The following is a 13016-nucleotide window of genomic DNA, read 5'->3' as shown; positions in this document are numbered from 1 at the left end:
ATAACATTTTTCAAAAGAATGAAATTTGATTGATTTGCTGTCAGTGGTTCAAAGTGAGCCCATACCGGTTTCTGATGTATAATTATATGCAAGATTTCAAAGCTTCGTGTTCAAAATGAAGTCAACACTACTTCTATAGGGATTCAGGTTGGCTGGTGTTGCTTTTAATAAATATCTTCTTAGCCTTACCTTTGCTTCAGGCATATTGAGTAAGTTATTTGTGTGTGACCAATAATAATTAATGAGGAGCTTGGGATTATAACAGATGACTTATGAGAACTACGCACGCTATGGGAGGTGAGCAGGTAGCAGTGAGAAACTTTCTTTGAGAAAGTCACGTTAATTTTACCTGTAACACTTGATCTTTTGTGCTTTTTCGTACATGATCAGTCATCTGTTTGTTTAGGACTTTTACAGTAAATTAAACATATTTGTAAGAGTGTGAAAGAAGAATATTTTCCAGATATTAGCAAGGAATTTTGAGTAAAGAAAAGAAATGCTAACGAGTGCGTTTTTACATTTAAAAATAAAGTATATATTCATGAATGTGCAGTTTAGATAATAACATAAAGATTTGACCAAATATTTTTAAATGCCTTTTCTAACACCTGCCTGTGGTAAATCATTTAAGGCACATTAAAAAGGAGGAAAAGAGGGCAGGCCCCGTGGCTTGGCAGTTAAGTGTGCGCCCTCAGCTGCTGGCGGCCGGGGCTCGGATCCCGGGCGTGCACCGACGCACTGCTTCTCTGGCCATGCTGAGGCTGCGTCCCACATACAGCAACTAGAAGGATGTGCACCTGTGACATACAACTGTCTACTATGGCTTTGGGGGAAAATAAATAAATAAAATCTTTTAAATAAATAAATAAATAAATAAAAAGGAGGAAAAGAAACATATATCTCAGCAATCATATATGTGTGATTGTCAGCAGGTACATTGTTTCTATTCATTGGTCTAAATTGTGTCTCCTCTGCATGAAACACTGTGCGGTGTTGAATGAATATGCAGTGTATTTAAATTAATGGTCATTTAAATCTGTGCTATACATAACTATTATGTACTACGAATTTTTCTCATTTCATTTTAAGAATTTTATTGCTTATTAAATGATTTAAAATATGAATTTTAGAAGAAAATAGTTTTATGAATTTGGTATTGCTGTATAGAATTCTCATTGTTTTCTAAAAATGTGTGCTGTAGTATTTTCTAAAATGTGGTACAAGCAAGTAACACCCAGGCATCAGTGATTCCTACAGCCACTAGATGGTGTACTACAACCAAATGTTGGGTCTAGTCTAAGGGTTTGAAAAAGAGTGAACTAGAACCCTCTGGTGGTTTGTAAGACCTGATGTGATTATCAGTGTTCTGCAGAATATTACAATTTAATGATGAATAAGAAAAAAGCAAGATAAAGATAAATTTAAAACCAGATTTTTAAAAAAGTAATTTCAACATATAAAAATATTCAGTTTCAAATAAATCCAGAAATATTTTATATTCCAACTTGATATCGTCCTCTTTAATAAATCTATGAGGCTCATTTAGCCAATCTTGTCTAATATTCATTTTAACTCATGTGAAAACTATACACCTAAATTTTAAAAATTAGCAAATGTAAAGCAGTCGCATTTCTTATCTGTCTGGCTTTATCAAAAATAAGTCATATCTAAATTTTACACATCAAGGAAGTTAACTCATATAGATGCTTTAAAAATATTAACTAATTTTTATTTCAAATTCTCTAAAATATATCCTTCCCTACCTTTACAAATGAAAGAAATGATGCATTATTTAGCTCTTCCCTTGAGGAGTGAAGCCTTTGTAACTAATACGTGCTATAATTAATATCAGATAATTATGCGTTTGGAATACACACACACACAGATCCTAAATGCTTGCATGCTTTTTTACTGTTTTACTTGCCTCATCACTTCTCACTGCTATTCCTATATTTCTTGCTTCTAATTTGACATCTTATTTTACTTGATAAGATTATGAAATGGTTTGATGATATTCCTACAAGGAAAATCATGGGCTTTGTGACAGCTGTGCATCTTGGTGGCTTTTTGTTCACAAGTCTTGCGGTTGCTGGATCTTACCTTCCAGTAGTGGGGTGCTGCTTATAATTTCACATCTGTCTTCATTAATTAAATAACTCATTCCACATTTAAGCTCCATGTCAGACCCTCTGTCTAGATTCATTGTTAAATAAAGCATAGGGCTTAGTGATGCCAAGATAATTAATCACTTAAGAACAAACTGACATTTTTCAGGTAAAAATCTCTCCCGATAAATTGTTTGTAAGTCCTGACCAAACAGCTCACAAATATGAGCTATATTGGTAACTGCTAAGAAATAGGAAACTATAATAGAAATAGCACTAAATTTGAAGTCAAGAGACAAAAGTTTGAATCTGTCATTGACTCCTAACTGGTTGGTGAACTTAGACAAGCTACTGAACTCTATGAATCTCAGGTTTTCTCATTCATTTTTAATTTTGAACATAAACATAGCAAGTTGTCGTGTAAATGTGTGCAGGGGGCGTTGTTTTTATATCCTCAGTAGATACAGTGACTAACACATCGTAGGAACTCAATAATTATTTGTCGAATTGAAATTGTGTATGTATGGATATTGATACATAGATATGTGATATTGTGAGCAATGGATTCGAGGCAAAAAAGTTTGGATAATGTAGTATACACTCATCACAATCAACTATAATTATATAATCTCTTTATTTCAGACTCTACTAATTTAAAATTTATATACTTCAGAAAAAGTTGGAGTAAAGCTGTTGTTTAATAAGCCCTTTTTGTCATCATTTTAATGAAGTGATAGTATAAATAATCTTTTAAGGAATATATTTAAAATACTTGGTAAAACATAGTCTTCCACTTGAAAGGACCCATTCATAGACAAATTCAACAAGTCTTTATTGAGCATTTTCTATGCCTAAGGCACTATAGATTATTTCTTGAAAGAGGCAGAAAAAGGCATAGCCCCCTTTTCAGTGAACTTCAGTGAACTTGTCCATAAGTGTGCTAAATAAGACTATAAGACTCATATGAATAGTCATAACAAAGACCAAGTGTGCAAAGCCCTATAATTAAGGTCCAAGCAAAATGACAAAAGAACACAATGGCAGCTGTCTATCATGGTCAGGGAATTTGGGGACACCTTCCTACCTGGGCATGCAAGGCCCTTCTCATCTGACTCCTCTCTTTTAAACCTCATTTGCTGGCCCTATCCCAATTGCCCCTATTCCTCAGCCATACAAATAAATGACTCTCTAGATGCACCCAGCTATATGGAGCTCATTCACACATTCTTCCCTCTACCTGGAATGGCCTGTCAAGGTGTCTTCTTTCTTCCTGCTTCTTTAGTTGGTAAACTCCTGTTTATTTTTCAAAAGTGCCTCAGTGTCACCTTCTCTGTTAAGCTCTCTTACCACCCTCCTTCCCTAGGCAGTAGAATTCCTTCCTCCATGACCCTTGAGCACTTGGACATTTCCCTGTAGCAGTGGTTCAATGGTCAAAAAGGAAGGTATGTGGGAAACATTGGAGCAGTAGAAACCACAGGGCATGGCATCTGATTGGACAGGAGGGTAGGGGAGAGGGAGACTTTGAAGATGTCTGGCGTGTGTGGTTAGGACTAAAGAATGCTATGAACAAACATGGACACTGTTAGGTGGGAGAGAGCTGTCATTTCTGAGGACCTGCCAGGTCCCAGGTGCAGTGCTCGGCTCTGCTAGTGCTTCACATATTTTAATCGCATCTGTAAATCCCTTTACAGGTTAGAGCACTTGTCCACTGTCACGTAGTAGACAAGCAGTAGATCTGGGATTCAAATTCCGGTTTCTCTAGAACCTGTGCTGCTGTCACTACACCTGGGCTCAGACAAGTTTGCTAATAACCTGCCAGTCTTTCCACACTAGAGCCACATTGTATGCATGTCCAACCAGCAGTACCTATCTGTTTGGAGTTGGTCATTAGGGTACTTTGAAGTGATAAGATAGCAAGCAACTTTAAATGGTCTATTTTTAAGGCTTTTCATTAATGTGAACTGGTCTTTCTTGCCAGTCTACTAAAATTTTGCTTTGTTAGAAAGCAAGTGAGAAGACAAGGACCAGAAGCATTAATAATTAAATAGGCAGCTCTCTTGAGTGCTTGCTTGGTGCACAGCTCTCTGAATAGTAATGGGTGCGCTGTAAGGATGAAGACAGCAAGGAGTTCTAAATCTGGTAGGGGAGACGGCCTCATCTGCAAATATCCACCAGTGGAAACCATGATAGAAAAGCCATGAATGAGCTCCATACAAATTGCTACAGCAGCACTGAAGGGGTAATTGGTCCTGACTGCAGGGATGTGGTGAACATCACCAACCCATGTGAACAGGCACTAAAGTACCACCTCTAAAAAGGAAACTGAAAAATCTAGATGAGGAACAAAATGCTGTGAAGGTGTTGCATTTGTTTTTGTTTGTGGAAAGGGAGTTACTTTATCCTGTCATAGAGAGTTACTATTTAGAAACATGTTGAACCTAAGATTTACAGTTATCCAAATGTAGGTACCAATGCTGTACATTTTCAGTTCAATTTGGTTTTTAAAGTGTTACTCATTTATTTAAAAAATAAATTCATCTTTTTCATAGATTTAGAAAAAAGCTTCTAAAACAGCCTACCAATTATTACTTCAATTAAGTAAATCAAATACTAAATGGGTTTTGTTTCTTAATCCTGTTTGTGTTAGCACGCAGATCATCAGTGACAGTGGCAAGTTAAAAATGCCGTGGGATCTTATGATCATGCACCCCATTTTCTATCCTTTGCTTTTGGATTTGTTTCCATTCAGCCATCAAAACTGTGTTGTAAGGAGGAGTGGGGTAATAATAGCCCCAGCCCTTGCACTTTCTCATGTTCTGCCAAAGAATAACTAGATTATAAGTGTTGGTTATCGTATCCTGAATGGCAAAATTAACTACTACTTAATATAAATATATGATTTTAATGGAATTATTAAAGATACTGAGGAACTGTATTTTTGTAAAAAATATATTTATCATTAAAGAATATACGAAAATAATGTTTATTTATAAAGCTTAAGATAATTCAATAAAAAAATCTTTGTGACTAAGAGTAAAAAGAATTATAAAGTAAATATATTGTTTTAAAAATTAAAATAATTAATGCTCACTTGAGCAACAAAATAGAAGACTCAATCACGTTGTGTTACTAATTTTAAAAGTTTAAAAGGAGATATTTGTTTGCAGACTGGACCTTTAAATGACACTAGTTTTAAATAAAACCTCCCAAATTTATTTTCCTTTTTAAAAATATATGTTTTAATTCATTAGAATAGAAAAAATCGTAGAATGGGTAAAATACAAGTGATAGATTCTCTGTGTTTCACAAAATAGATTACTCTTATGTTGACTTTTGTCTGTTATATTTTTAAAAGAATATGAGATATTTAAATGAAAGTAGCTTCATTCACTTAAATCAACAAGCGTTTATTAGCGCAGAGCACTGTGGTAGGCCCTGGGGATACAGAGATGAAGAAAGCTCAAAGCCATCCTCAGTACCACACTGCCAACTGGGATGGGCAGACAGAAAAACCAGCAACCACAGTGGGGTTTGATGCGAGTTTTAATACAGGTGTGCCCAGGGTGCTGAGGAGTAACATGATCAGATTGTCTTTCAGAAAGTTTTCCTTCAGTACAGTGTAGACAATAAATTGGAGGGAGTAAGACATAAGACAGGGTAACAGAACTGTTAGAAGCTGGTATTGGTGAAAGATGGCCAGAATCTAAAGAAAGGCAGACCACCACTGTGGGGATAAACTGGAGAGGACAGCTGGACAGATATCTGAAAGGCAGAACTGGCAGATGGAATAATTGGGTTGGGGGCAGGTAGAGAATAACAGGAGAGAGTCCAAGAAATCTCTCCAACTGGAGAGATTTATGACTTGACATCTGAGTAAATGGGGTTCCCTTTTTTCCAGATAGCAAAACAGGAAGAGGAACATGTCTTATTTAAGTGGTAGAGAGTGAGTAAAGTTTGGGTCTTGTTAAGGTTGCTTTTGGACTGCCAATTGGAAATGTTCCTGTACCCCTTTATGGAGCGTAGGAGAAAGACAGGTGTAGATACTTAGTAATCTTTCCTTTATAAGTTGTGGTGGAAAACGTGGGAGCCAAGGAGAGCATATGCAGGTGAGAAGAAGTCAAGGTCAAAATCTTGGTAAACATTTATGTGACAGGTAAAGGAAGAGGTCTCTACAAAGAAATTCAGGAAAATGTAACCAGAAACATAGGAAAATAAATATTGTCACTACATGAAAATATAACCTCAAAACAGCCAAATAAAGTATTATCCTTAGACCTTGAGCTTTCTGCTTTCAATAAAGTATGTTTTTGTTATAGGATATTTTAGTTCGTTTATATTCGATTTCTGGATGAGAAGGGCTAACCTTTGTGTTAACACATGTCTGTCTTATAAGTGCTAATTCATAGTCTCAGTCTGCTTGTCTAGTTCTGACCAGATAGCCTGGTTTATTAAAGCAGTGATTTAAAGTACTGAGAGGCATTATAGAGTCGTGGTTAAGACCATGAACTTTGGTGTCAGACTCCCAGGGTTCAGATCTCACCTCCACCACATACTAACTCTGGGTGAAATGGGGTTGGTTACTACAACTACTTCATTAGGAAGTGTCAGAGTTAGAGTTCAGATCCATAAAGCTCTTGGAGCAAAGTGTGGTACATGGAAAGTGCTATATGCTTTAGCAAATATTATTTTCATCAAAGAAATCCATTATAGAATTGCATGGAGAAGAAAAAACAGACCCAGATGGCCTTGTTTACACATAATGAAAAAGATAGTTAATTCAGTGCAGACAATTCAGTGTGACAGCGAGTAACATATTGATCACTTGTTTGATTGAATTGACAAGACCAAATTGATCAAACTATAGAATAGATTGGTCTACTTGGCCTGTGAAGTAGTTTTTCACTTAAAATGTTAGGAAAATCAGGATCAGGATGTCATCCATTTACCTGAAAACCTTAATTCGTTCCTTGAAAATAACAAACATGATCTATTTTTAACTTTATATTATTTACATTTCTTAGGAAAAACAGAAAAATCTTGAATTTCATAGCTATAAAATTAAATATCCCTTATTGAGCACCTGTTATTTGCCAGGCATTTGGCATGTGTACTTCTAAGTTTCACAACAGGAACAGTGTTCCCATTTTACAGACAGGGAAACGGTGTTTCAGAAAACTTAACTCTAGCCTGAGATAGAATTGCAAATCGGTGACTGAGCCTGCATTTGTCCGTGCATTCTCCCTGATTTCAAAACCTGCCCTATTTTATGCCACCTTAACACCACCAGCAGGGAAGGCAGCCTGGTCCACCTCTGGACAAGTCAGGGGCCTTGTAATCTCAGCTCTAGGTTTCTATTTTCTCATTTTAAAAGTACCTAATTTCCTTCTAGATCTAAAATTCTGTGAACTTCTTCGAACTAATGTAACAGAAACCGGAAGACAAGATAGGAATCTTGATTCTGGTTTTTTTCCTTCATATGCAAATACCATTCCTCAAGTGAAACGGATCGTCACAGCAAATATGTTGAGCCTTGAGTGTAATGAAGCTCATTTGTCAGTGTCTGGGGCCCCATAACTTTATAAAAGTTAAACAGGGACACATTTCAGAAATGCACTTCTGAACTGAAGAAAATGCCTATGTTTCCTGTTGCAAAAGGTGTTCCTTTTCAGTTGCTTTAGAAAATAATAGAGAGAAGCTGATGTGAGAACATTGGTGTTTTGTTTGACCCGAGCTTTTTCAAACTGTACATTCCTTTTATGTGTATTGCTCACACGTCATTTTAATATGAAAGGGCACCTGTCTTTTGTCTCAGTGCACATTTACCTTTCAGCATTTCAGGTGGTGAAATGGGAGGTACCTGAAAAAGTTATTTTTGTTTCGTGGGTTTTGGGAATCTATTCAATGCCTGGTGTTTTCTTTAGACTTTATTACGCCTTCTCCTGGGTAAATGTCATAGAAATGCATTTAGTGACTCTTAATCCTTTTCTTTAACCAAAATTGAAAGAGACAGCAGTTCTCATAATAAATCAGTTTGTTGACTCTTAAAGAAAAAAAACCCTGATGGGAGTTTTTATTTTCCCAGGACACACACATACACACACACACACACAAATTGGTTAATATGCATATAAAATTGTATTTAACATGAGCCCCAAATGTGGAGTTAAAAAGAGTGTTTTAGAATGAAAATTAACACTCTTTTTTTTTTGGTATGTGCTATTTTTAGTCTTTACAGGACTATTTCCCCTTAAAAAATAGAAGCTCTTACTATTAGTTTTGGTTAACACTTTCCTTTTTCAGAGGTTTTCATAGTTCAGGTTTTTTAAAGAACTGGAAGAAGACAGATGGTGCTGGAAAATGGTCAGATTCTTTTTTTTTTTTTAACACAAAAGGTGGAAATGGCTTACAGGTTTGACGTGGGACATGGAGACCTGCACTTCAGAATCGAAGACCTGGAAGTTAATAAACTGTACCGCAAGGTGTGTCCTGGTATTAAGCCATTTCCACCCAGCTTGTATCCTTTGATTTTTCTTATCCATTCGCAACTTAATGTCTCAACTTAAAGAAAACAGTCACTTACTAAGACTTATTGGTAAAGACATATACCATACTATTTTCTGTAAGTTCATTATTTCATAGGATTAGAAACAATAGTCAAAGATGATCTGATGGTGGAGTCAAAACTTCTGATTGTTTTGAAAAATGTTAAATATGTTAACACTTCTGATTATTTTGAAAAACGTTGAATATATTTTCAAAGATTTTCCACTAAGGATTCTAAATGTACTTGTGAGTTAAACAAAAGGAAGGAAGAAGGTAAGCATGCTATTTTTATTTTTAGCTTATTTCTGGGGAAAACAGTTTTGAATAACACATTTGCAGAATTCTAATTCAAATGAGTTTAAGGACAATTCACTATTCCTGAAGAAATTACTGGAAATTGTGTTTACTATCACCATCATTCAGCTTGATGCAGAGCAGCTGTGCACAGTAGACGCACAGGCTCTGGGAGGTGCCTGACTCCTTTTATTGTCCAAGCCAACTCTTTCCATAGGAAAATTTTCATGGAAAATTCACCTACCATTCTGTCCCAACCACTGACGTTTTAACGTTGAATTCAGCTTTCTACTTTCTACCAAATTTTTAAAGGAAAGAAGGCAGGATGGAAGAAGGATTCTGTTTGTTCTTCATCATATCCTTTCAGGGCTCGTTTATGCCTACTACTATGTATCTTACAAACTTAGTTATCATTTTAGTTAGTTTTTACTCACATGATGAAGTTAGTTTCTATCTTAATTTGTTTATAAGTTTGTACCCTTTAAATCACTTCAGAGCACAAGCATAAAATACAATGTGCAGTTTCACACAATGCAGTAGCCACTAAAGTTGTTTTTGCATCCATTTCTAAAACTTGAGTAGTCCAAAGAGAGCATTTATTGATTTTTTTCTTTGTTAAAGAAATGCTGGGCGCTGGGCGGATATCATGGATACCTAGGTCTCTCTTGGGTGAGGTGCAGAAGCCAGCTCTTGCTCTAGTCAGAGGAACCATCTCCTCTCCCCCCGCCCCAAGAGCTCAGCCTCTAATTTTGAAGAGAGATTTGAAGATCTTTTCTTTTTTCTTCTTCTTTTTTATTAAGCATGGAGAGGGAACACCCAAACTCTGGTTTCATTAATGGCAGCAGGGAATATTATGCATAAGGCTTTTTGCGGTATTAAAAAGAAAGTATACATTTTTATAAGAAAATTTTCAAGGAAAACTCATTTATCACTCAGATAATTGTTTGCTATTTTCTGATATAGTTCCTCCCTCTATCCCCCCCAGCACCCGTGGAGAAGGTTTGCGTTCTTTGTTATACACCTTCATTATTCCCTTTGCCCCTAACAGCTTATAAGCTTGCATATCATTTTCATTGGTTTTTTTCACGTAGTTGGGGCGTATCTGCCTCTTGTATTTTTGAGACCTATTCCTTTGTCTTTCATGATCGCTTATTGCACTTGATTCCATCTCACAGAATACTTCTCAGATTTTGCACTGTTTTCTGCTCCACTTTGATGGGTTCACAGAAATCCTTGCCATCCGTTGTTGCTTTCCCTGCCCCTCCCCCTTTAAAATATCCATCTTAGAAATGATGCCAAACATCGAACCTCCCACTTTCTGTAGGAGTTCCCACCGTGTGTCCTCCTCCAATGGCTCAGTAGAATAGTAATTCATCATCCTTCATTATCGTGGCCCTTGTAACACAACTGAATTGAAAGGAGGCAGGGGTGGGGTGGGGCTCCAACACTGTGTAGAATCATTGCTCTTTGGTTACCAGGTAAACCATATAGAGACATTCCAGACCCTACTCCATCCTGACCCTCACTCTCATAGGGAAGACCGTTTCATTATTGTACTTTTCTGATGAGCAGAAAAGATCCTGAGATATTTTAAAAACTGATTGAATTAGGTGAGCCTTTTCAGAGAATCACTTATTTCCTCTTGCCCAGAACTCTCAATTTAAAATATCATACATACACATAAATATCATGTGCGTTTATTGCTGACAGTCTATTAGAATTCTAATTGAGGATCCTAAGTTGAAAATAAGTGATTATTCTATAGCCAAAATATTCCTTCACCCAACCCATCTCAAACTCACACTGTGTATTATATACCCCAGTTTAATAAGTTAACATAATCAGAAGGCCTACAAAAATCAGAAATGCCTCTCCCTTGCATCAGGGGTCAGCAAACTTTTTGTGAAGGGCCTGATAGTAAATATTGTAGGCATTGCAGGCTACGTTCTCTGTTGCAAAGCTCAATTCTGTCATCACTGGAAAACAGCCATAAACAAATGAATGTGGCTATGTTCCACTAGAAGCTTATTTATGGACACTAAAATTTGAATTTCATATAATTTTCACATGCCATGAAATAGTCCTCTTTTGTTTTTTTCCAACCATTTAAAAGTATAAAAACCATTCTTAGCTTGCAGGTTACACAAAAAAAAGGACACAGACTGGATTTGGCCTGGGAGCCACAGTTTACCACCCCCTGCTATAGATTTTCAAGTGGACAGAACACAAATACCATTATTAAACAGCCAAAATGAAAGTAAAAGTATGACTATTATAGTTTTGAGGATGAAATTAGAGAATAATGAGTGCCTGAATTGGGTGCACAAGGAAATCAGAAGACCTCCTGAGCCAATAAACTGTCCCTAGGATGGGCCATATCAGTCTCTAACATCCTGCTTGGGATAAGCCTGGAAGCTCTCATCTCCTTCTCCTTGCCCCTGCTTACTTCCTGGCCCATCCCAGTTATGGAGCCCCTTCCTCTCGCTTTATCTGGAATGGCAAGGTGAGGATCCGGCAGCTTTTCTAATCCCAGTCATACTCATATGACACTTCTTCACCAAGACAGAAATACGTCCTTCTACCACACAACTGAGAAATGCTTTTCCCCAATGAAGGAAATCCTTTATTCTTTCCCTCTTAGTCCTTACAGTCTCTGTAGCTGGTTCCGTAGTAACACAGGAGATAGCTAGGAGATGCCTGTTGCTGACAAAAGAGTCAGCTAGCTGAGCTCAGTGCCCAAAAGAGGGATGTGTTTTTGAAGACAGGATTTATATCAAGCTCAGCTCATTAGAACCCATGCTTATGATGTAAATTTCAAAAACCATATAGGGATGCCATGTAAATAAAAGCATGTTAACAGTTGCCAATGATATAGAGTAGGCTTCTGCTTGAAAGGAGCCCTTTCAGAGTAACCTGGAGCTTTCTTGGGCCACAATGAATGCATCAACATTTCTGGATTTACCTGGTCTATACTATTCACTCACTTCTGAAAGGGCCGCTTGATCCCAAAAGGACCCATATAAACAGCATTTATTTAACAGTTGAATGAAAAATGTTGGGTCCAGTTTGGTCTAGTTTTCCCATGTAGCCATTACTTGTACATCTCATTTACAGGGCTTAGTGGTTTCCTGTGTACATGCCTCTGTGTGTGTATGCGTGGGTGCGTGTGTTGCAGTTTTATTAATTCATTCACGCGCTTGCTTGGCACCTATTCTAGGCTCTGGGAATACTGAAATAGTAGAGGCGTGGTCTTAGACCTCCACATTTTCAGAAACTGGTAGAGGAGAAAGGCGTCTAAACAAAATCTGTATGATATTTTGTGAGAGGTGATTAAATAGAAATAGGAAGTGAATAATTTGGGAGTCCCTAAGAAAGTAGAATGAACTTTATATGAGGATGTGACAAAGTTTAGGTAGGGAAAGAATTAGCCATTCCACTATAGCATAGTGCAAAGCGCTAGATTTGCAACCAAGCACATCTTTTTATTGGCATTGGGCAAGTTATTTCACTACATTGAGCCTCAGTTTTCATCTGTAAAGAGGGGTTATCAATATTCAACTTTGCAGCTCTATCCATAGGGATCGGCAAAGAGCTCCCTTCTCTGGCTGAGGGCTTTTTCACCAGAGGCCATGTGTAATCAAGCAGCATGTTGTTGACTATTGGATGGAAGGGGCAGAGGAGAGATCGGTTTTTGTGGGGTTGCGTGGGGACAGGGCTTCCATTCTGAATGAGAGCCAGGAAAAAGCACACCTGGGTCAACTATTGTCCCGCTCCCGCCGGGAGCTCATTTGGACAATGGATAGTGTATCTTTTCCCAGCAAAGCCTTTGCATATTTTACTGCCCTTAACAAGTTGACTGAGGACCAGGTCAAATTACATGCTTCTTCAGACTGCTTTTTACTCTGAGTTTCAACACTAGGACCAACTTGATTCCTCAGGGCTCACCCAATTTCTTAAGTCACTGAAAATGCTATTTGAACTTTACAGTATTAAGATATCTAGGATTCTTTTCCAATAGACAAGCAAAAAGTAGGTGTTTATGAATAATATGTACTTAATACCTGATTTCGAGCG

General features: G+C 37.2%; 1 protein-coding gene across 12 annotated transcripts in view; it reads left to right on the top strand.

Moving 5' to 3' along the window:
- KLF12 (KLF transcription factor 12) overlaps window positions 1-13016 on the top strand; it is a 420215-nt gene that overhangs the window by 397053 nt on the left and 10146 nt on the right. The window lies entirely within an intron of this gene.

This window comes from Diceros bicornis, chromosome 9 (assembly GCF_020826845.1).
Source record: "Diceros bicornis minor isolate mBicDic1 chromosome 9, mDicBic1.mat.cur, whole genome shotgun sequence".
NCBI lineage: Eukaryota > Metazoa > Chordata > Mammalia > Perissodactyla > Rhinocerotidae > Diceros > Diceros bicornis.
Note: the sequence above shows the minus strand (reverse complement) of the source record. Positions and strands in the feature narration are given on the sequence as shown.